Here is a 25485-nt window from a genome sequence, read left to right as displayed (position 1 = left end):
TGAAAGCCTACTCAGTCTGACCATTTATCCTTTGCATCATTTCATTGTACAAATCCCAGAACTTCTGGAACTTCAATCCTGTTTGCAGACAGAGCAGTTCTTCCTTTTCTTATTGTTTCTTTCTTGTACTTTGCTAACTACACCCAAGATCAGTGAAAATTTGCTATTAGCACTGTTTTCCCACTTTTTTTTGCCTAAAGCCACAGACACATTAGGGACATTATCTGCTTTCCAAGTTATTTCAGGTGAGAATTGGACCTAAGTTTTCACCACTGCACAACAGAGGTTGTCATCCTCCCACCCTCTTTATCCATTTCCCAGAACCAAAGCCAATGTTGTCCATGTCCAGTGCGAATCACAGAGGTAGGCAAGGTTAAAGCCAAATGTCAGTGGCTAAAAAAAAACCAAGTTACATGCTTCCGGTGGGTTAGCTGTGACCGGGCTCTGTGTCGACTTCCTTCTGTAACCTTGGCTAATGGGACTCCTCTCTCTGAAATGCTCCTGATCTCACGGCTGAGGGAAAGAGACATGGTGGCCCACGTGCGGGCTTTCACCGTTCCTGCTCACACTTCATTGGCCAGAACAGGTCCACGGCCAAGCCGACGTCAGTGAGCGGGGAAGTAGAATCCTCTCCCGAGGAGGGACAGTGACTATTTGGAAACAATCATGCAGCCTTAGCAGGATGTTTCTGTTAACAAAAAGGGAACAGCTGTTGGGTAGGGAAAGCAGAATCTGCCCCGGATCGGAGGGTCCTGCCTAGACTGAGAACGGGACTCGGTGTTCCAGCTCGGATCTGACTCATTCTAAGAGCCATCACTAAAACTTCCCCAAGCATGAAGTCTGCTGCTATGGCGTTGGACATCCCATGTTGCACCTACACACCTGAGGCCGTGCCCCAGCCTGCTGACTGTGAGTTACCGTTACAGAGACCCATCACTCAGGAGACAGGGTCTTGAGAACTTTTGCTCATGTACATCCCTGAAGATCAGGCCACCTCTCCCGCTACCCACAAGCTCTACGATCCTTGGCCTCTGCGGGTTGCCTCGAAAGGCCAGAGGTAGCTGTGATCAGAGGCAGATGCTCAGATGTAGTGCATTTCTCTCTTGAATAATAATGAAACAGAATTGCCAAGGCGACATCAGGGAAGCACTGAGAAGGGTGGAGGTGGGGAGTCATCAAGACAGACAAACGCACATCCTTTCCACGGACACACAGGCAGGCAGGCTCAACCTTAGCGCACCGCTGTCTCTCTTACGTATCAACCAGAAGGCTGGGTTCCAAATGTTGCCCAGAAAGTTACCTTCATCTTTTGTTCCTTCTCCACCAACTTCCATTTATTTATCGTGAGTCTAATCTTACACGCATATTTTCTGCTTTTTGGTTTTTTCCCCCAAAGCACTTGAATGTGCGTAGAGTGACACATCACTTTGCACAATATGGATTTAGGCAGATAACACTGCCATCAGTGAGTTTCCCAAGCTCTGCCCCGTTCAGTCTTCCTTCTCTTCCATGTGTTTGGATTCTGTTTCAACTACAAGCAGATAAATGAGCTTGTTGGGCCATCTGTGTGTGTTTCCTGCCAAATACTTTTTCAGAAGTTCAGACTTCAGCTGCTGTGGTTTGGAATCTTCGTGTGGAAAGCCGACAGCTGCTTGGGCAGCTTAACTCTTGGGCGTGTTCAGTGAGGTGTGTAATTGCAGAAGGAATGAGAGGGGACCTGGAGGGACCTGAAGATCTTATGTCATGGGCAGGAGTCACAGCTGGGGCGACATTTGGGGCTTCAGTGTTTTTCACCCCAGTCTGATTCTCCTTTCCTAGACAATGAAACATGTCAGAGCCCAGGCCCTCGCTCACTCATCTTTTATCCCCCGGGGGAGGATGTAATGTTCACAGTTTACAGGCCACAAAATTAGCACCTGTGCTGAAAGGCTGGATCTTGCACAAGGCTGGACTCTTCTGGAAAAGGCCTTCTATCTCCTTCCTTGCTCAGACTGTCCAAGATACATCCCTAACCTTGCTTTTCTGTCTTCTCCAGAACAGGGACTCAAGATAAGAGACAAACAACAATAACAACAGCAAATCTTCCCAAACAAAACTCATCCAGATATGAATCTGGCCTGAGAGCCTGTTCTCAAGTTTACAACCATGCAATGGCAGACTTGGCTTTAAAACTCAAGCTTTTATACACACTACTGTATCTAAAATAGACAATCAACAAGGACCTACTGCAGCACAGGGAACTATACTCAATATCTTGTAATAACCTATAATGGAAGAGAAAGTAAAAAAAGAATATATATTGATATATATGTATAACTGAATCAATCACTTTGCTGTACACCTGAAACTAACACAACATTGTAAATCAACTATATTTCAACAAAAATTTTTAAAATAAAAACTAAAAAAAACCTCAAGCTTTTATTCAACAAACAGAGCCTCTCTTTTCTGAAGAGCTCCCCGGAAATAGAAGCTATGCGGTTCCTCTTTTTTTCCCACGTGAAGAGGAAGAGAGTCATAAATTCATTCTATGTAACTATGTTTTTTCTTTTATTCTTATTTTATATTGGAGTATAGTTGATTTACAATGTTGTGCTAGTTTCAGGTATACAGCAAAGTGATTCAGTTATACAAATACACACACATTCTCTTTCAGGTTTGGTACTGATGCTTTCTGAAGGGCTGAAAGCTGAACCCAGAAACTTCCACGGCAATTATGTGTGGCATGGCAGCCCTGTGCTCCTCCTATGAAAAGCTGAGTAGGAGCAAGGCTATTCCCCTCTCTGTTAAGCAGAACAGGTCTCCTCCAATCTATGCTTCAGGCTTCTTGAATTTGAAGCAGAAAATGCATTTGGCCAATTTTAAGCTTCTCTAGATACTGCCACAGCAAAAATCAAATGCTTTGCCCAGAGTTAATCGATTCTGAAGGATGAAGAATGTCTGCCATTGTTTGACCTACAGGTCTTCCAATACATTTCTGGAATGATGTGGAAAGACAATGGGCCCTGACTTGTTTGCTAAATTTTATCACAGTGTTTCCGCCCCCAACCACCACGCCTGAGACGTCTTGGGCACAAAAAGATCTGGAGGAGGGCTATAGGGATCTTCCTGGGCTCAGGAAAATAACCAACATTTATCGAGTACTTACTGTGCGGCAGGAACCATCCTAAGCCTGTATTGTCTTACTTAATCCTCATAACAATGCAGATAAACAGAGTAATTTTGCTAAGAACAGAATAAGTGTGCTTACTTCCTCAATTAACTTTAATTTGTAAGAACTAACTACAGATGTAATAGGTGAGAAAGTGGCATGGCCGTGACGTCAGCCAGGTGAGGGTCTATTGTAATCTCCGCTCCGTCCAGTTCTCAGATGCGCTGAGGCCAAGACCATGATGCCATGTTTCTTGTACACAGGCAATCAACAGGAAGTAGTCATTGAATGAGGATATTTACTGAGTGAGAAAAGGGGGGCTCTCTGCCCATATGGAGCCCAGAGTGTGTAAAAGAAGGCAGATGCCACCGCTGAATGCATGACCCCGGCAGGGAGGGCCGGGAAGCACAAAGGCTGACACTGTCCCAAGGGTACCTGGCTGCTTCGGTGGCTCAGGGATGGATGTCTTCTCTGAGCCCTGCTGGGGGAGAAGGAGTTAGCTCATCTGGGATGGAAAGGTTAGACTAAAAAGCGTTCCCAGCAGGGGGCAAGGGATGGGTGGAGACCATCTCGTAGGAAGCTGCTTACGTTCCAGGAACTAAAAGAAGACCCAAGAGGTTGAAGTGTAATTGGTGGAATACGGAGGGATGAGGGAGGAGGCTGATGAGATTGTCACCACTAAAGAAAACCTCTAGAAAGCTCTGAGGATATGCAACAAAGGGCAAGAATAACAAAGTGGCTTAGCTCGGGTCCCTGACCGGTCCTGGCACGGCCCTTTCTGCCAGAAGTTGCATGTTCTGGAGAAGAAACACAGCCGTCATCCAAGGCACAAGGCACCAATTTGGGGCTCCCTGGGAAGACCGAGTCTGACTTAAGAGTTCATCGTGGCAGGCGGAGATAAAAGGACCCTCCCCTCTTCCCCTCCTCCCCTCTTCTTGTCTCCCTCCCACAGAGCAGAAATGTGCATACGTGTGTCCACACTTTCACTCTATTTGTTTCCGAGTTAGAGCACCAAGCTGTTCCAGGACTGTCTGTATTCATTTTAACGACAAACAGATTTGGGGAAGATTCTGCACATTTCCTTGGAAAACACACAGAGGAACTGACCAGAAATCTCCCAGGGATTCTTTTCTTTTTTTTTAAGGACTTTTACTGAGATATAATTGATGTACAATAAAGTGCATGTATTTAAAGTGTACAATTTGATATTTTTTTTCTTATTAGTAATGTATATATGGCAATCCCAATCTCCCAGTTCATGCCACTCACAGGGAATCTAAAGGGGAAAACTCACTAACCCTCTCTGATTATCTGCCTATAAGGCGACACTAGCTTCCTGGGCGCCTTTTTACTTTTCAGAGCGGGTTTCACACAAAAATACCCCGTGTGGAACAGCATACAGAAAATGAGAGGGTGCTATGGGTGCATATACATGATAACATCCGTTATAACTGTTATTGGACATGTTGCAGCAGAGGCTGAGGGGCTGCTTTTTTTAGGGGGTGCTGCAGGAAGAAGTCAAGTATCTGAGAAGGTCTGGTTCTTTCCAGAAAGGTTTTATTCAGAATCGCGACCCAAAGGTATTGCTGTTTAGGGAAAGCTAGCGTGCAATGGTGGTGATAACGCCATTCGCTTGTTTTCATTTTGTTTCTTTCTCTTGAGTGTTGCTTAGCTGTCATGTTTTACGAACATCATAAGACCTTGTTTATATTTACTTAATTAAGAAATAAGGTTCACACACCTGATCATTCAGAATACACTGGGTCTTCATGTCCCACGACTGCTGTGTATTACAGAAAGCAATTGTTATTCAAAGCTCATTGACACTCTAAGAACTTTCTCTCTATGAACTCTGTTAATAGAGTTGTAGGATGCTCTGGGCTGTAAACTTAGTGACCATTTCTAAATCAAGCTGTGAGAACAAACACATCAACCCAAAGGTGCAGAATGTTTCCATTTTACATTCCACTCCAATGCTTCCCCATTAGTTCCTTCTGTCATCCAACAGTTACTGGACATCAGCTCTGTCCCACACAATGGGCAGGGTGCCTCCTACCTGGAGAACACACTCTTTGTGGACGTGGGTGTGTTGGAAAAGAATGCAACTCTGTGCTCTCATCGCATTGGTCTTTGAATCAAGGTGCAGTAAGTGCGCGTCGGCAAAACCCACTTCAAAGTATGATTGGGTTTTTAGGTGTCTCTAAGTTTGTGTCAAGAAGAGCCAAACCTTTATCATCCAAATATTATTTCATCTGTTCTTTGCTGCTTCCCAGAAACCACTACTAAGTATACTCGGGGACTTCAGTTTTCGCTTGTCAATAACAGACTCACACCTCACTCACGGGTGCATGACATGATTTCTGCCTTCTCTGGCCATACTTTTCCCCTCTCAACCAGAAAAAGTGGAAAGTATGAAAGGATGAGGAGGAGGACCGTTTGTCTCCACTCCTACTGCTGTTGCTTCTACGTAGTTGCTACTTCCATCATCACCACCATCACCACCACCACCACCTCCAAACTATCTCCACTTTCACCTCTACCATCAACATCACCATCACTCACCACCACCACCACCATCACTACCCCACCTCCACCACCATCACCACCGTCACTGCTATTACCACTCACCACCACCACCACCACCATCACTACCCCACCTCCACCACCATCACTGCTATCACCACTCACCACCACCACCACCATCACTACCCCACCTCCACCACCATCACCACCGTCACTGCCATCACCACCCATCACCACCACCCACCACCACCACCAATCACTACCACTCACCACCACCACCTCCAAAACTACCTCCATCACCACCACCACCACCACTTTATAATACCAACCCTACCACCACCTCCACCACCACGACCTCCAAAACCACCTCTAATTCTATCTCTATTATCACCACCACCATCATCTCCATCACTAGCTTTATAACATCACCCCTACCACCTCCACCACCACCACTACAACCACCACCATCACCACCACCTCCAAAACCACCATCACTTCTACCTCCACCACCAACACCTCCACCATCAATACCACCACCTCCATCACAACCCTTATAACATCACCCATCTCACCACCATCACCAGCACATCACCTCCACTCAGCAAGTGCCTTGAATGTGCAGGTACTGACTAGTCTCTTCATCTCCTTTATGTACGCAAAATTATCATTTTCACCAAACCGGCATTTTCTACAGCAGCCTGTATTTGTAGATCCTATCACTCTTCACTATTCAGACAAACCCAAACCCTGGGAGCTATCCTGGATCCCTTCTTCCTCTTCATTTCTTCCTCCTCAAATCCAATCACCAAGTCCTCTGAGTTCTACCTCCTCTTCTCAATTTCCACAGCCACTGACTTAGTTCAGGTTTCATAACTGACCCCACAGACTGGGGAGGCTATTTGTGGCAGGTAGTATGCAGAGAGGGGTTGGGGGAGGAAAGGGGCTTTGGCTCAAGTCTCAGCTCTGATTCTGCTGTCTCTTCATTTCTCTGAGCCCATATGCTTCCTCTATAAAATGTGAGGTGATACCTGCAGCCCCTGGCTATTGTGAGGCTTGGATGAGGTCCTGTTGTACATAAAGTGCTTAGTCCAAGGTAGGGGCTGAATAAATCAAAGTGGTTATTTCCATCACTGTGAGATTAAGTCACTGACGTAGGTTTGTAAGTGGGCTCCCTGCCCCGACTCAGGCTCACAGCTTCACTCCATCCACCACCCCCTTGGTGAGAATGCCCTTGGGAAGTACAGAACTGAGTCAGGTCACATCCCAGCATAAAATGCTTCAATGACGCCTGTACATCCAGACTCAAGACTGGCCTCCCACTGACCTCTCCAGCCCTCCTTCCTACCACTGCCTCTGGGGCCTTTTGTTCCAGCCTCACAGAGAAATTGGTAGCTCCTCAAACACCCCACCAATAAAGATGTGCTGGCCGTGGAGACATTCAAACCTATCCAAATAGATATGGAGCTACACCCTTTGTAGTTCCACAGGTAATACAGCCTAAACAGTGAGGAAGGATGGACGATGAAATGATCGTAGAGGAAGTGCATCAGAGCTACAGGAGGATCAGAGCTGCAGGGGCAGCTTTATAATGGAATCTTCTCCCGGTGCCTCTGTAACTGCTTCTTCCTCTGGAGTGATACTGAGGCAGGAACTGGCCTCTTTCCCAGCGAGGCCGGGAGGGGTGAAGTCAGAGGGCACTGGGGGAAGAGAGAAGCAGGCGTTTTCTTAGGGTTTTCTGATTCCTTAAGACAGCAGTCTCCAACCTTTTTGGCACCAGGGACCGATTTCGTGGAAGACAATTTTTCCACAGACTGGGGCCGTGAGCGGGGTTGATGGATGGCTCAGGCGGTAAGGTGAGTGATGGGGAGCGATGCGGAGTGACAGATGAAGCTTCACCTGCTCACCTGCTGCTCACCTCCTGCTGTGCCGCCCAGCTCCTAGCAGACCATGGACTGGTACCGGTCTGCAGATGGTGGTTGGGGACCCCTGCCTTAAGAGAGCAATGAGTTTGGGGAAAATCCACAGACACTGACCGTTGTGGAGAGAACATTGTAAAGGGAAAGGAAATATTTCCAGAACACCTGGCGTGTCAGACAAAAAGGTAGCAAGTAAACACGGTGCTGCTGTGTGCTGTGCATTCCACCAGCCTTGGCTTGGGCTAGAAACTGGATTCTGTTTAAGTAAACACAGCACAGAACAAAGAGGAAACTAAACAGACTCTCTCGCCTATGGGAGATGGAATTAGGACTCAACCCACCCCCCATTACAGGGTATAAATGTATCCTCCGATTACAAGAGTAATAGCTAATATTTCCTGAGTATTCATGATGTACCAGGCACATTTCTAAGCGCTTTACACACATGAACTCCTTCGTCCTCACCACCTCCCCATGAGAGATACTGTTATTGTTCCCATTTCACAGATGAGAAGACTGAAGCGTGGAGTAGTTGAACAACCTGCCAAATTCCTCCAGTGAGTAAGTGGCAGACCTGTAACTGGACCCCAGGCAGCTAGGCCCCAGGGAGCTCTTATCAAGTGTGACATCTGCTGCCCTTCAGAATACTGATTCTCACATTCTGACACACCACATCCTCTCTCATTCAAATAAAGTGCGCCTAAGAAATTCTTACGGTCTCCAAATAGCTAGTACTGACTCATAAGGAGTGCGAGTCACTGCAGAATAGCACACGTCAAGTCACATCACTGCTCTCGGCCTCAAGTCCATCAATCTTACCTAATCCACATTTTGTTCCCCCTTCATGCCTGCGCTGCCCTCATCCAGCTTGGACCACACAGCTCATCATCATACATATGTGTTCTTGGATACAGTCCCACCTTCAAACTCACCAAGCAAAACCCCTAGTCAGGTTAATCACACCGCATGCGGCCATACTGGCTGGTCCACCTGAAGTGAATGACCACTGACTTCATGAGGGCCCTTGGTACTTTCCCACAGTCTTGCTATAGTTCCCTAAACTTAGATGGTTTGCTCTCTTCTCTGGGGGTAACTGTAGGTTCAATAGTACAATTCATGGAAAACGACAGCAACCTGAAAAAGGCAGCACCACTGATGACTTAGACCTTTCAGGAACGAAGGTTTAAGACACCATAATTCAAAAAGACACGTGCACTCCAATGTTCACTGCAGCACTATTTACAATAGCCAGGACATGGAAGCAACCTAAATGTCCATCAAGAGATGAATGGATAAAGAAGATGCGGTACATATATACAATGGAACACTACTCAGATGTAAAAAGGAATGAAACTGGGAGATTTGTAGAGACATGGATGGACCTAGAGACTGTCATACAGAGTGAAGTCAGTCAGAAAGAGAAAAACAAATATCGTATATTAACACATATATGTGGACTCTAGAAAAATGGTACACGTCAACCGGTTTGCAAGGCAGAAATAGAGACACAGATGTAGAGAACAAACATATGGACACCAAGTGGGGAAAGTGGGGAGGGTTGGAGGGGAATGAATTGGGAGATTGGGATACCAAATTGTACACCCTAAATATATGCAGTTTATTGTCTATTAACTGTATCTCAATAAAATTCTTAAAAAAAAAGATACGCCATCACTGCCTGCCAAGGCAGGGGACACGGGTTTGAGCCCTGGCCCAGGAAGATCCCACATGCTGCGGGGCAACTAAGCCTGTGCGCCACAACTACTGAGCCTGTTCTCTAGAGCCCGTACACCGTAACAAGAGAAGCCACTGCAATGAGAAGCCTGCGCACTGCAATGAAGAGTAGCCCCCACTTGCTGCAATTAGGAAAAACCCACGCTCAGCAACGAAGACCAAAAACAGCCAAAAATTTAAAAAATAAAATAATTAAAAAAAAAAAAGATATGCCATCAGATAAAGCACCCCAACCAACGAAGTACCTGGCTGAGGGTAAAGGTCACGACACATAGTGTGAAAGGAAGTTGTAACACCAACCATGATCTTCTGACCAGTCAGTGTAGCAGGTAAGGAGGCATATTTCTCCCGTTACGTGTATGTATGGAGATATCTATGTGTACATGTGTGTACCTACGTGTATCCATGTAGACAGAGTAAAGGAGCTGTTCATCTCTCCTGCCATTTTAAGCCATCACTTGCCAGACCTGTCCCTTTAGATAAAAACCTACTTCCACAATTCCCAGTGGTGCCATCAGAGTCCCTGCCAAGAGGTCATCACCCCCAGCTCCCAAGTTGCCATGAGAGTCAGAAATGGCTGAAAAACAGAGGCATTTGGAAATCAGCGGCCCTCAAACCCTGGGGCTCTGAACCAGTACACAGTTCCTCTAAAAGTTAGGTAGTGCTGTCCCCAAAAATGACCATCAGTCACACACTGTTTCTATGGAAACGACTGACAACACAATCAGGCATCAACTGAGAACTGCCTGTGGCGCCAAGCAGCCTCTCTGATAGTAGGCCATCCCTCCTCTGATGCAGAGCTGGCTTAAGAAACTCAGCCACGAGCCCTTGGTGCTTCTACCCTCTGAGGCCCAGCTTCAAATCTCTGCATGAAGCGTGGACTTAGAGGATTTAAAAGGCAAATCAATTTCCGAAGCGTGGACTTAGAGGATTTAAAAGGCAAATCAATTTCCTACCAGTTCCAGTTGGATTCTGAAGCTGAGAATCATTTAGCTGGCCTCCCTCCAAAAACAGAGGCAGAGGTGGAACCAGTACAGACTCCTCCATTTGTCTGAAAAAATAATAGGCTTCTAATACTTCTCTCAAGTTGAAGTTGCTGGTATTAACAGACAGAACCAATTTCTGGTCAAAGACTCAGCTCCGAGAGGCAAAGGCAAATTCACATTGCAGGAAATTAGACAGAGGAGATCCCAGCTTGACCAGTCCCCCTGGGAGTCTGACCTGAGAGCTGAATGCACACGACTGCAGGCCTGTGCACGGGAAACTCTGCTGCCCTGCTCGCCTGCCACCTGGGTGGTCTTCCGCGTGCACAGAGCTGGTGGAGAGCGAGCACTGGCCTTAGCTAACGTTTGCATCTGGCAAAAACATCCTGCAGCTGCAGACGCCCCCTCCTGCAGCATTTCAGTTTTTCTTGCCCTCCGCAGCCTGCTTTGATCATCTTGTTACCAGGTGCACAGGGGAACTGGCCAACACAGGGGGATGAGTCTTTGCTCCTGCCCAGAGCTCATGTAAGAGGCTGGCATTTCCCTCCTCCTTAGCTGGACAGGTTCTCCCTCTTGAGCCGGGTGGAAGGTGTGCTGGTGGGGCCCAGGGCTAGAGATGGGAGAGCAGATGTCCCACCTTCGTCCCAGGCATGTGGGCAGCCTGACTTTCTCGTGGGGACGTCCATGAAAGAGCTGGTCACCCAGGGGTGTTTGCTGCATGTTTAAGCAGTTTTAAGGGGGAGAGACGATAGGGAAAAAAGGCTTGGTCTCTGTCCATGAAATGACTAACACTAAGCACTGAGAAACGCTGGAGAAAATCACCTTGAGGTGGGACAAGCGTGCCTGGGGGAAGGAACCAGTAACAACCAGGTCAGGTTATCATCACAGATGTTCTGTAGCACTTTTCCACGTGCAGTGCTTTTATATATACATTACGTTCATCACAATGGGTTGGGAATGAGTCAGGAAAGTTATCTTGGAGTAGATAAGCTCAAAACTGGGTGAGATAAAGCCTTTTGCTCTCAAATATGTGTTCTGGCAAAGGGATGGTGTCGGGACACATGCTATAAAGAACTGTACACATGGGACTTCCCTGGCGGTCCAGTGGATAAGACCCTGTGCTTCCACTGCAAGGGACACGGGTTTGATCCCTGGTCGTAGAACTAAGATCCTGCAAGCCATGTAGCGCGGCCAAAAAAGTAAAATAAAACAAATAAAATTTAAAAAATAAATAAATAAATTGCACTGGCTTGCGGCAGTCAAGCACTAAGAAAAAAAAAAAAAAAAAAAAAAAACCCCAACTGCAGTAATTTGCACTAATTTGTAAGGCAATTGATTTAAAAAAAAAAAGAATTGCACACAAATGTCCCTGACATCCACATGGATTGGTCTTTACAGTTTCCACGGGCTGATGTATATACTAGCATACAAGAGCCTGAGGAACTTTCCACAAATTAGGAAACTGAGACCCAAAGATGTTAAATGAGCTTCCCACAATCCAAAAACTCTACGTGGTAAGGCCAAGCCAGTACTCCTGACTTCATCCACAGGAAGGTGAACTCAGTGCCTGGAGAGTTTACCCCTGGAGCATAAACTGATGAAACCAGGTCCACTGAAGAAAGACAGTGGGGGAGACTCTGCCGCCTGGAGGGCACACGTGCTTCCACAGTCACTAACGTTCATTTTTATCTACAGCACTCTACAATGAGGTACTGCCTCATGACGGTCAGAATGGCCATCATCAAAAAAATCTACAAACAGCCGATGCTAGAGAGGGTGTGGAGAAAAGGGAACCCTGCTACACTGCTGGTAAGAATGTAAGTTGGTGCAGCCACTATGGAAAACAATATGGAGGTTCCTCAGGAAACTAAAAATAGGACTACCATATAATCCTGCAATACCACTCCTGGGAGTATATCCAGAGAGAACTATAATTTGAAAAGATACGTGCACCCCTACGTTTACTGTGGCACAGTTTACTACAATAGCCAAGACATGGAAGCAAACTAAAAGTCCATAGACACATGAGTAGATAAAGATGTGGTACATATGTACAATGGAACACTACTCAGCCATAAAAAAGAATGAAATAATGCCTTTTCCAGCAACATGGATGGACCTAGAGATGATCATACTAAGTGAAGTTAAGTCAGACAGAGAAAGACAAATATCATGATATCACTTATATGCAGAATCTAATAGAAAAATGATACAAATGAACTTTTTCACAAAACAAAAACAGACTCACAGATCTCAAAACCAAACTTATGGTTACCAAAGGGGAAATGTGGAGGGAAGTGATAAATTAGGAGACTGGGATTAACATATACACACTACTATGTATAAAATAATCAATAAGGACCAACTATATAGCACAGGAAACTCTACTCAGTATTCTGTAATAACCTATATGGGAAAAGAATCTGAAAAAGAATGGATATATGTGTATGTATAACTGAATCACTTGGCTCTACACCTGAAACTAACACAACATTGTAAATCAACTATACTACAATAAAAATTAAAAGAAACAAATAAACAAAGAAAAAATATCTGTAGCTCAGAGGTCTAGTCTTCGCCATGCCATGCTGGCTCCGACATCTTGTTCTGTAACAACACAGTCCCCTGGGGTTCTCGGAATTGGCCAGAAATCCTGGGGGCAGGAGGGCTACAAGAGTCTGGCGTTAAAAGAGCTCCAGAGGAGATGGAGGAGAGAAGGGAATCCCCCCCAAGAAGAACATTCAACTCTCTCTCCATCCTTTAACTTCACTGCTTTTATGAAATCTTACTGATGCTTCTACAAAGAAACTGGCAGATAAAGCAAGACAGAGAGAAGCTGGTAGACAGGAACTCCTCTAACCTAAGGGAAATCCTTAGAGTTTAAATCTCAAGGAAAAGCTTCCCTGGATCTGTTATGTCCCCTGCAGTAATGATAACCTATTCAATAATATGTAGGAATGATAACTTTTACTACCATGGAAAAGGCCTAGGTGGTCCAATAAAGTGTTAAGTAAATTGAAAAAAAAAGAAAGGCTCACCAACGCAGATGCCTGGGGAAGAGAATGAAGGAAGCATGGCAGAGCAGAGCCATGGGCTCAGGTAAAGAGTCCCTGATTCAGGAACTTCCCTAGTGGTCCAGGGGTTAAGACTCTGTGCTCCACATGCAGGGGGCCCAGGTTCAATCCCTGGTCAGGGAACTAGATCCTGCATGCCACAACTAAGACCCAACACTGCTAAATAAATACATAAATAAATAAATAGAGTCCCTGATCCAGCCTGGTGTGTTCACTCACTAGCTGAGCGACATCAGGAAGGACACAACTTTGGGCATCCCCACGCCCCCTTCCCAAGTATAATGGAGCAATCTTGGATTGATGACCTTCATTCTGTATCTGGGCACTGAGAATCTGGTCACACTTAACAGGTATATCCCCAGCTCAAGCAAGTGTTTACTCATTGTCACAGGCGGCTGGGCTGGCACGTGGCATGGGAGACTTCTGGAAGCTCTAAAGGCCAGCAAGAAATCCTCATTCTGAATGACTGGCTGTAAGACAGGGAGGCCTCTCCCCACCCCCAGATGAACACAGCACACCCAAAGGACTGGAGGCAACAGTGAGTGAGGAGAGGCTGGTGGCCAGAAAGGTGGGCAGAAAAGGAGAGGACTTCCTCTTCTCCAATCCCTTGATTTATCAAGCACCTGGCCCTGTCCAGAATTTCCCACAAGTCATGGCAGGCTCACAGGCCAGTCTCAAGCAAGTCCTTAGCATACAGAATGAAATGATCAGAGGGAGGTGCAGTTCATCACCGCCAGCGAAATCTGGCTGATAATCCTGCCAGGCGCCTATCTCACATTTTGGCGCTGCTGTGACAACAGGTCAGAAACGCTGCTGAGCCCGCAGCGCTGGGGCCAGAGTGTAAATTTCTAAACGTGGTCCACATAGGCTTCCCACCTTCCAGTGGCTTTAAGTGGTCTCTCCTGAAACATCACCGTCCATCTTAACTGTCATGACATTTACCAGCAACAGCTACCCACTCTTCAGGTACGCGCAACCTCGATAAATCTTTTATGATCTGCAAATACATCCCAGCCAAGAAATCCCAGCACTTGAGCAATATGTAATTACTAACCACGTGTAATCACGTTTATACTGTGTTATATGAAAGATTGAATGCACATAAATTATCCCTTTCCTAGAGAGAAATCTCTCTTTTCAGTATTAGCATTCTGCACATCAAATTAAGAATACTGTTTTCTTTTAAAATGCAGATATGTTCAGCTAACTCCTCTGCTTCAAAGCCCAGTGATACTGGCTCCCAGCAGCTCCCGGGTTTGACTCTACGCATTTGGAGCGGTTTGGGGGCCCCAAAGCCTTTGCTCCTGTTGGGTTGTCCCTGACAGCAGACAAAGCCTTGTGCCGCCCTCAGTTTTCCCCCTTTATTTCTTTTGAAGGACCAGTTTTTCACAGTACTTGTCCCGATTGTTCTCAGAGTGTTCAAATCTGTAATTCTGCATGTAGAGGGAAATAATTTTCTCAACACTAATCGCTAATAAATACTGTATTAAATTGTCTTCAAAAAAAAAAAAAGCCCAATGATAACTGCCAGCTGGCTAGGGAATAAGGTCCCAACTCCTGAGCATGGCTCTCCAAGCCCTTCATAACCTCAACCCAACACTTAGCCCCGACTCATTCCTCCGGCTCATCAGCACACTTTATATGCCTGAGCTAAAAACAGGACAGCTTGCCAGTTGCCAGTAGCCGGTTGCCAGTGTCATGAAGGTCATCTGATTTTAAGGAGAAGGAGGCAGCATGTAGGAACAGATCCAGATCCCGAGGTAGACAGGAGCAATTCAAATAGGGACAAATGCATCCATTCACTTACACATCCACTCGCTCGTTTCTCCAATGATCTTACCAGCCACCAGGCAACGATGTTGTGATGGAAGACAAAAATCAACAAATACCTCCCTGACCTCATACTCCTTTCCATTAGAATGTACAAAATTGCTGATATCTGACCATTTTTGACCTACAAAATAGATGTTCCCATGATTCCATCTAATATTTATGCTAAATACCAACTATTCCAAGGTGATTTCTCAATGAAGGACCAGATGTTGTCCCTGTTTAAGTCAGACAGCCCCTGAAACTCCCCAGAGAGCAGCTAGAACCCAGCGGAGGGTCTCTCATCATACACAGACAATTCCCCCCTCCCCCGGCAAGGACTGCACAAACATCACTAACATTGGCACGGAATTTATTACCGATACAACCACTGACCTTCTTACAGTATAGGGGTGAGGAGGAGAGCCTATATTCAAGGGACTGTCACTGAAGGGGTCTCAAGGTTTAGGACCTTTATTGCTTTCAAATAAAAGCAAATCTCTAATGGGTGGGGGTGTTGAGGTCTAGGTACAAGATGGCGTGGATACAAATTACACCTCAAAACTGTCTGCCATATAGACCCAAACTCCAGTCAAAACAAAGACTATCCTACTCCAGTAAAGAACAGAGGGAAATAAGAGACACAGCCCAAGGATGGTTGAGGAAATGCTTATCCCCAAATCTGGCCAAGTCGAAAATCCTAAGACTCAGAAAACAAAAATTCATCATTGAAAACCCAAGTTGACCACAAAGATCTGGACACAGGAATGTAAAACTAGCATCAAAAGGTAGGCAAATCTCCAGAGCAGCTGCTCACTTCTCCACACAGCTGTATCTCACAGACGGGATGCATTCCCCTGCCAAAGACTTAAGGGGAGAAGCCCACAGTCTCCTTAGACCCGGTCTGGGCAAAGCTTCATTATAAGCACAAAACTGAAGCTCTTCTGCAAGATGCAGTCAGAAACCTGAGGCTACTGGTGTTCTGTACTCTGCCCTCTGGAGCTCCTGCTATATGTATTATATAATATATAGGATTTAGGCTGATTATAGAATGTCCACTTCTAAGGAAGGCCCTTGGTCTTTGTAAGGGTGAAAATTCCCAAAACACAAACCCAGGGAGGTACTCCAATCTGAAGCTGCTACGATATATCCAACCAGTATCAAGGACAACCAGATCTTGATTAGGCGGTTTACCATTTCAGAACCCATCTCCAACTTTATTTCTTTGTGATTCTAAAAACATGAGAACCCCTTTTGACTCCAATAGAACACCTGAACACTCTGGGATGGAGTCTGGAAGCTGGGGCTTCCATACAGTCATCAGGAGGTTCCCTCTGTTCTTTCCTCATTTCCCTGCCATCAACAAAGGACGTTCTTTGGAGCCTCTCATAACGCGTCATTTCTTGAAAAAGAAACACATGTCTTAAGGCCATGCACTGTAGGCTGCAGAAGTGAGTTGGTTGGTTCCAGGCCTGGAAAAATATGTCGTTTTTCATTGTGTAGATGAGGCTTTTGGACTAGATTGATTGAGCTTAGGAGTCTGTGTCTTTTATTTAGCCGGCATCCTGAACCCAATTAAAAGGGATTCAGTGGTGGGTCTGACAGGTACATCAGGTACAAAAAACATCTATACAAAAAACTCTTTGAGAGAAACCTGCCCTCTCCTCCCCACTTATACCTTTTTTGGGTCCTTCCTCAGCAACAACTATGACCAGCAATTAGAGAAAACAGCTGGTGAGAATGACAATCACTTGTTTCTTAAGATCTTTTATTGAGATATAATTGACATACAATAAACTGCATATATTTAAAGTGTACAATTGGATTTTTTTTTCTTATAAGTAATGTATATACGGCAATCCCAATCTCCCAAGTCATCCCACCCCACCCCACTCCTCACTGCTTTCCCCACTTGGTGTCCATATGTTTGTTCTCTACATCTGTGTCTCTGTTTCTGCCTTGCAAACTGGTAGATTTGTACCATTTTTCTAGATTCCACATATATGCGTTAATATACGATATTTGTTTTCTCTTTCTGACTGACTTCACTCTGTATGACAGTCTCTAGGTCCATCCATGTCTCTACAAATGTCCCAATTTCATTCCTCTTTATGGCTGAGTAATATTCTATTGTATATATGTACCACATCTTCTTTATTCATTCCTCTCTTAATGGACGTTTAGGTTGCTTCTGTGTCCTGGCTATTGTAAATAGTGCTGCAATGAACATTGGGGTGCCTGTGTCTTTTGGAATTATGGTTTTCTCTGGCTATATGCCCAGCAGTGAGAGTGCTGGGTCATATCGTAATTCTATTTTTAGTTTTTCAAGGCACCTCCATACTGTTCTCCATAGTGGCTGTATCAATTTACATTCCCACCAACAGTGCAAGAGTGTTCCCTTTTCTCCACACCCTCTCCAGCATTTACTGTTTGTAGATTTTCTGATGATGCCCATTCTAACTGGTGTGAGGTAATACCTCATTGTAGTTTTGATTTGCATTTCTCTAATAAGAAGTGATGCTGAGCAGTTTTTCATGTGCCACCTGGCCATCTGTATGTCTTCTTTGGAGAAATGCCTATTTAGGTCTTCTGCCCATTTTTTGATTGGGTTGTTTGTTTTTTTGATATCGAGCTACATGAACTGTTTATATATTTTGCAGATTAATCCTTTGTGTGTTGATTCATTTGCAAATATTTTCTCCCATTCATTTGCAAATATTTCTCCCAACCTTCTCCCAGAAGGTTGTCCTTCTGTCTTGCTTATAGTTTCCTTTGCTGTGCAGCAGCTTTGAAATTTCATTAGGTCTCACTTATTTATTTTTGTTTTTATTTCCATTACTCTAGGAGGTGGGTCAAAAAAGACCTTGCTGTGATTTATGCCCAAGAGGGTTCTTCCTATGTTTTCCTCTAGGAGTTTTATAGTGTCTGGCCTTACATGTAGGTCTTTAATCCATTTTGAGTTTATTTTTGTGTATGGTGTTAGAGAGTGTTCTAATTTCATTCTTTTACACGTAGCTGTCCAGTTTCCCCAGCACCACTTATTGCAGAGACTGTCTTTTCTCCATTGTATATCCTTGCCTCCTTTGTCATAGATGAGTTGACCATAGTTTATCTCTGGGCTTTCTATCCTGTTCCATTGATCTATATGTCTGTTTTTGTGCCAGTACCATACTGTCTTGATCACTGTAGCCTTGTAGTATAGCCTCAAGTCAGGAAGCCTGATTCCCCCAACTCCATCTTTCCTTCTCAAGATTGCTTTGGCTATTCGGGGTCTTTTGCGTTTCCATACAAATCGTAAAATTTCTTGTTCTAGTTCTGTGAAAAATGCCATTGGTAATTTGATTGGGATTGCATTGAATCTGTAAATTGCTTTCGGTAGTATAGTCATTTTCACATTGTTGATTATTCCAATTCAAGAACATGGTATGTCCCTCCATCTGTTTGTGTCTTCTTTGATTTCTTTCATTAGTGTCTTATAGTTTTCTGAGCACGGGTCTTTTACCTCCTTGGTTAGGTTTATTCCTAGGTATTTTATTCTTTTTGTTGCAATGGTGAATGGGGTTGTTTCCTTAATTTCTCTTTCTGATCTTTCATTGGTACTGTATAGGAATGCAAGAGATTTCTGTGTGTTAATTTTGTATCCTGCAACTTTACCAAATACATTGATTAGCTCAAGTAGTTTTCTGGTGGCATCTTTAGGATTTTCTAAGTATAGTATCATGTCATCTGCAAACAGTGACAGTTTTACTTCTTCTTTTCCTTCTCTGATTGCTGTGGCAAAGACTTCCAAAACTATGTTGAATAGTAGTGGCGAGAGTGGACATCCTTGTCTTGTTCCTGATCTTAGAGGGAATGCTTCCAGTTTTTCACCATTGAGAATGATGTTTGCTGTGGGTTTGTCATATATGGCCTTTATTATGTTGAGGTAGGTTCCCTCCATGCCCACCTTCTGGAAAGTTTTTATCATAAATGGGTGTTGAATTTTGTCAAAAGCTTTTTCTGCATCTATTGAGATGATCATGTGGTTTTTATCCTTCAGTTTGTTAATGTGGTGTATCACATTGATTGATTTGCGTATATTGAAGAATCCTTGCATTCCAGGGATGAACCCCACTTGATCATGGTGGATGATCCTTTTAATGTGTTGTTGGATTCTGTTGGCTAGTATTTTGTTGAGGATTTTTGCATCTAAATTCATCAGTGAAATGGGTCTGTAGTTTTCTTTTTTTGTAATATCTTTGTCTGGTTTTGGTACCAGGGTGATGGTGGCTTCATAAAATGAGTTTGGGAGTGTTCCTTCCTCTGCAATGTTTTGGAAGAGTTTGAGAAGGATGGGTGTTAGCTCTTCTCTAAATGTTTGATAGAATTTACCTGTGAATCCATCTGGTCCTGAACTTTTGTTTGTTGGGAGATTTTTAATCACAGTTTCAATTTCATTACTCGTGATTAGTTTGTTCATATTTTCTGTTTCTTCCTGATTCAGTCTTGGAAGGTTATACTTTTCTAAGAATCTGTCCATTTCATCCAGGCTGTCCATTTTATTGGCATATAGTTGCTTGTAGTAATCTCTTATGGTGCTTTTTATTTCTGTGGTGTCCGTTGTAACTTCTCCTGTTTCATTTCTAATTTTATTGATTTGAGTCCTTTCCCTCTTTTTCTTGATGAGTCTCACTAGAGGTTTGTCAATTTTATTTATCTTCTCAAAGAACCAGCTTTTAGTTTTATTGATTTTTGCTATTGTTTTCTTTGTTTCTATTTCACTTATTTCTGCTCTGATCTTTATGATTTCTCTCCGTCTACTCACTTTGGGTTTTGTTTGCTCTTCTCTAGTTTCTTTAGGTGTAAGGTTAGATTGTTTATTTGGGATGTTTCTTGTTTCTTGAGGTAGGATTGTATTGCTATAAACTTCCCTCTTAGAACTGCTTTTGCTGCATCCCATAGGTTTTGGATCATTGTGTTTTCATTGTCATTTGTCTCTAGGTATTTTTTGATTTCCTCTTTGATTTCTTCAGTGATCTGTTGGTTATTTAGTAACATATTGTTTAGCCTCCATGTGTTTGTGTTTTTTACAGTTTTTTTTCCTGTAATTGATTTCTAATCTCATAGCACTGTGGTCAGAAAAGATGCTTGATACAATTTCAATTTTCTTGAATTTACCAAGGCTTGATTTATGACCCAAAATGTGATCTATCCTGGAGAATGTCCCATGTGCACTTGAGAAGAACGTGTAATCTGCTGTTTTTGGATGTAATGTCCTATAGATATCTATTAAATCCAGCTGATTTATTGTGTCATTTAAAGCTTGTGTTTCCTTATTAATTTTCTGTGTGGATGATCTGTCCATTGGTGTAAGTGGGGTGTTAAAATCCCCCACTATTACTGTGTTACTGTCGATTTCCTCTTTCATAGTTGTTAGCATTTGCCTTATGTATTGAGGTGCTCCTACACTGGGTGCATATATATTTATAATTGTTATCTCTTCTTCTTGGATTGATCCCTCAATCTTTATGTAGTGTCCTTTCTTGTCTCTTGTAACATTTTTTATTTTAAAGTCTATTTTATCTGATATGAGTATCGCTACTCCAGCTTTCTTTTGATTTCCATTTGCATGGAATATCTTTTTCCATCACCTCACTTTCAGTCTGTATGTGTCCCTAGGTCTGAAGTGGGTCTCTTGTAGACAGCATATTTATGGGTCTTGTTTTTGTATCCATTCAGCCAGTCTGTGTCTTTTGGTTGGGGCATTTAGTCCATTTACATTCAAGGTCATTATCGATGTGTATTTTCCTATTATCATTTTCTTAATTGTTTTGGGTTTGTTTCTGTTGGTCCTTTTCTTTTGTGTTTCCCACTTAGAGAAGCTCCTTTAGCATTTGTTGTAGTGCTGGTTTGGTGGTGCTGAATTCTCTTAGCTGTTGCTTGTCTGGAAAGCTTTTGATTTCTCCATCAAATCTGAATGAGATTCTTGCTGGGTAGAGTATTCTTGGTTGTAGGTTCTTCCCTTTCATCACTTGAAATATATCATGCCACTCCCTTCTGGCTTGCAGAGTTTCTGCTGAGAAATCAGCTGTTAACCTGATGGGAGTTCCCTTGTATGTTGTTTGTCGTTTTTCCCTTGTTGCTTTTAATAACATTTCTCTGTCTTTAATTTTTGTCCATTTGACTACTATATGTCTTGGTGTGTTTCTCCTTGCGTTTATCCTGCCTGGGACTCTCTGTGCTTCCTGGACTTGGGTAGCTATTTCCTTTCCCATGTTAGGGAAGTTTTCAACTATAATCTCTTCCAGTATTTTCTCAGGTCCTTTCTTTCTCTCTTCTCCTTCTGGGACCCCTATAATGCGAATGTTGCTGTGTTTAACATTGTCCCAGAGGTCTCTTAGGCTGTCTTTAGTTCTTTTCATTCTTTTTTCTTTATTCTTTTCTGCATCCGTGATTATCACCATTCTGTCTTCCAGGTCACTTATCTGTTCTTCTGCCTCAGTTAATCTGCTATTAGTTCCTTCTAGTGTATTTTTCATTTCAGTTATTGTGTTGCGTATCTCTGTTTGTTTGCTCTTTAATTCTTCTAGGTCTTTGTTAAACTTTCTTGCAACTTTTCGATCTTTGCATCCAATCTTTTTTCAAAGTCCTGGATCATCCCCACCATCATTATCCTGAATTCTTTTTCTGGAAGAGTGCCTATCTCCTCTTCATTTACTTGTTTTTCTGGTGTTTTATCTTGTCCCTTCATCTGGTACAAACTCTTTCGCCTTTTCATTTTCTCTGTCTTTATGTGGCTGTGATTTTCAGTTCCACAAGATGAAATAGTGCTGATACTGCTTGATTCTGCTGTCTGCCCTCTTGTGGAGGAAGCTGTCTAGGAGGCTTGTGGGTGCTTCCTGATGGGAGGGACTGATGGTGGGTTGGGCTGGGTGGGTGGAGCTCAGTAAAACTTTAATCTGATTTGGTGGGTGGAGCTCAGTGACACTTTAATCTGCTTGCCTGCTAATGGGTGGGGCTGTGTTCCCACCCTGGTGGTCATTTGGCCTGAGGCGACCCAGCCCTGGAGCTTACAGGCTCTTTGGTGGAGCTAATGGTGGACTCTGGAAGGGCTCACACCAATGAGCACTTCTCAGAACCCCTGCTGCCAGTGCCCCTGTCTCCTCAGGGAGCCACAGCCGCCCCCCACCTCTGCAGGCAACCCTCCAACACCAGCAGGTAGGTCTGGTTCAGTCTCCTATGGGGTCACTGCTCCTTCCCCCTGGGTCCTGGTGAGCACACTTTTTTGTGTGCCCTCCAAGAGTGGAGTCTCCGTTTCCCCCAGTCCTGTGGAGGTCCTGCAATTAAATCCCACTGGCTTTCAAAGTCTGATTCTCTGGGGATTCCTCCTCCCATTGCTGGACCGCCAGTTTAGGAAGCCTGATGTGGGGCTCAGAACCCTCAGAAATTCTGCGGTATAACTGTTCTCCAGCTTGTGAGTCACCCACCCAGCATTTATGCAATTTGATTTTAACGCGATTGCGCCCCTCCTACCGTCTTCTTGCGGCTTCTCCTTTGTCTCTGGATGTGGGGTGGTTTATTTTTTTTGGTGAGCTCCAGTGTCTTTCTGTCGATGGTTGTTCAGCAGTTAGTTGTAATTCCGGTGCTCTTGCAAAAGGGAGTGAGTGCACGTCCTCCTACTCTGCCATCTTGATTCTTCTCTCCTAGAAGCTATAAATCTTTTAAAGCATCCCACTTCTTCTTTCTCAAGGCTGTACCTATTCAATGAAAAACTGTATACCCATGGCTCTGTGTAATATGATATTTATTAAATATTCCAAAAAAGTTTATGTATTGCAACCATCACAGTGGGAGTCATAGACTCAGATCTATTACATGCATCATTTCTATTCGTCCCATTAGTGCTCCAGTCTTCCTAGAGGTAAGAGAAACAACAAAGACGTGGAAACAGATGAATTTGGTAAGTTAAGGACCCGTGCACTCCCAGGCTCTCTGCCAGGACACCACAGAGTGTTATGAACGCTGTCTCTGCCCTCACAGAGCACTGACAGGACAACCTTCCTGAAAACAATTCTAAAATAAGCACCATGAGGGTAGACATTTTTCTACTTGCACTACAATTTATTTTTTCTTTTCTATTTTGGTTTATCACAGGATATTGAATACAGTTCCCTGTGCTATACAGTAGGACCTTGTTGTTTATCTACCCTATATATACTAGTTTGCAACTGCTAATCCCAAGCTCCCAGTCCATTCCTCCTCGACCTCCTTCCCCTTGGCAACCCCCAGTCTGTTGGAGGGTGTGGGAAGACATTCGGGAACCTTTCTGAAACCTTGAAAATGTTAAAGTATGTGGGCCAAGTGATGGGATTCAGAACGTCCTGCTTGAGCAGTGGAGGAGCTGAGGGTGCAGGGCGTGGAGACTAATATCACCCTGTTTGGCCCTGAAGGATGGCTGGTTAGCCAGAGACGGGTAAGATTCCTCAAGGGAGGAACAACCTAAGACAGGCACAGTCGCAGAGGGGCCAACAGGGGTGGGGCACAGACCCCCAATATCTGAGAGAGGTCTCCTGCCCCCAGGGCTGTTTTGCTCTCCAGGCCCAGCTCAAATCCACACCTGCTCAACTTGGACCCAGGAAGCAAACAAAGATAATTGCCTCAGTCATGTGAGGCCTTTGATTGTTTATGGGTGTAACCTGAGAATGTTAGCCGAAGAACTCAATAAAAGCAACCTGGGATGAGTCAGCAGGACTCTTGATCGGAGAGGTCTTGAGCCCCCCGGTCCCACTGTTCTCTTCAGTCTGTGTCTGTGTCTTCTTCAAGCTTGCGGCACCCGTCACTCGAGTCGCCGAGCTGGTCTCGGCAGGAGGGTAGAGACTTTTAGCTGTTTTGTTTGATGGAGCAGCCCAAGCACCCTGAACAGGGCCTGACACATAGGTTCTCAATAATTATTTGCGGAGTTAAGAGAGCATTTGACAGCACCTGGCACCCAGGAGTGCCCACGTGCTGTTGTCACACAGATGAGTTTCTAGGTCCTGCTGTGTCCTTCTGGAGCCCCCGCCACCGGGCAGAGGCATGACGGCTCCTCTGAGGGAAGTCATTCACCGAGTACCTCACAAGACAGACTCTGGCAGTCATGATGGGTCAGCTTCCTGGAGGCAGAGCCTCCTGTGGGACAGGTGACCTCTCTGCATCTCTTTCCCCACCTCCCAAAGTGGAGGTTGAGTATAAGCACGGATAACTCTATGTGCAAAGCTAGAAGGTTGAGAGACACAGTAAGGGCTCTTCTGAAGTAGCCATCCCATGAAGTTGCTACAGGAACCTGACTGGTCATGCAGTAATGTAACAAAGATGTCAATTCTAACATTATAAAAAAGCTACAGAAAACAAGTTCTTTACATGTGGAAAAAGAGAAACAGACATTAACCACTGTGAATCATTACAGCAATGTTATGGTCCTGATTAGGTCAAAACACACATGGAAACTATCTCTTGTGTTGATTTAGAAAGAAACTGGGAACACACTCAGCATTCTGTTATATTTGTCTATGGGAGAGACGACCAATACCAGTATTCTGACCATGTTTTCTAAGCCAGAAATCAGTCAACGTGATCTGAAATCAGGACACAATATTTGGAATATGGGACTTTGTATATATACACATATACGTATGTTTACATACATGTATATGTGTGTGTGTGTGTATATATACACACACACATAAACACAAACATAACTGAATCACTGTGTTGTACACCTGAAACTAACACAACCTTGCAAACCAACCATGCTTCAATTTAAAAAATGTAAATCTGTCCTGTCACTCTTCTGCTGGACCCCTCGGTGCTTTCACACCTCACTAGGAGCAAAGCCAAGGTGCTCTCCAGCCCTCACTGCACGGACACAGGTACACACACACACACTCACATACACACACACACCCCTCTCTCCTTTACTACTACGCTCCTCCTCCGTCCTCCTGTGCAACCCCAGTGGCCCCTGTGATCTGTCTCAGACCCACAGGCAGGCTCTTGCCCCAGCATCTCTGTGTGGCTGTCTCTGCTTCTGGAACTCTCTTTCCCCAGACAAGCCATGTGGCTTACTCCTTCACCTTCCTCCTGGATTTGCTAAAATGTCTTCTCCTTTTTTTTTTTTTTTTTTTTGAGGATATTAATTTATTAATTTATTTACTGGCTGCGTTGGATCTTTGTTGCTGTGTGCAGACTTTCTCTAGTTGCAGCTAGCAGGGGGCTACTCTTCATTGCAGTGTGCGGGCTTCTCATTGTAGTGGCTTCTTTTGTTGTGCAGCACGGGC

This window comes from Hippopotamus amphibius, chromosome 5, assembly GCF_030028045.1.
Source record: "Hippopotamus amphibius kiboko isolate mHipAmp2 chromosome 5, mHipAmp2.hap2, whole genome shotgun sequence".
In the NCBI taxonomy this organism is placed as follows: domain Eukaryota; kingdom Metazoa; phylum Chordata; class Mammalia; order Artiodactyla; family Hippopotamidae; genus Hippopotamus; species Hippopotamus amphibius.
Note: the sequence above shows the minus strand (reverse complement) of the source record.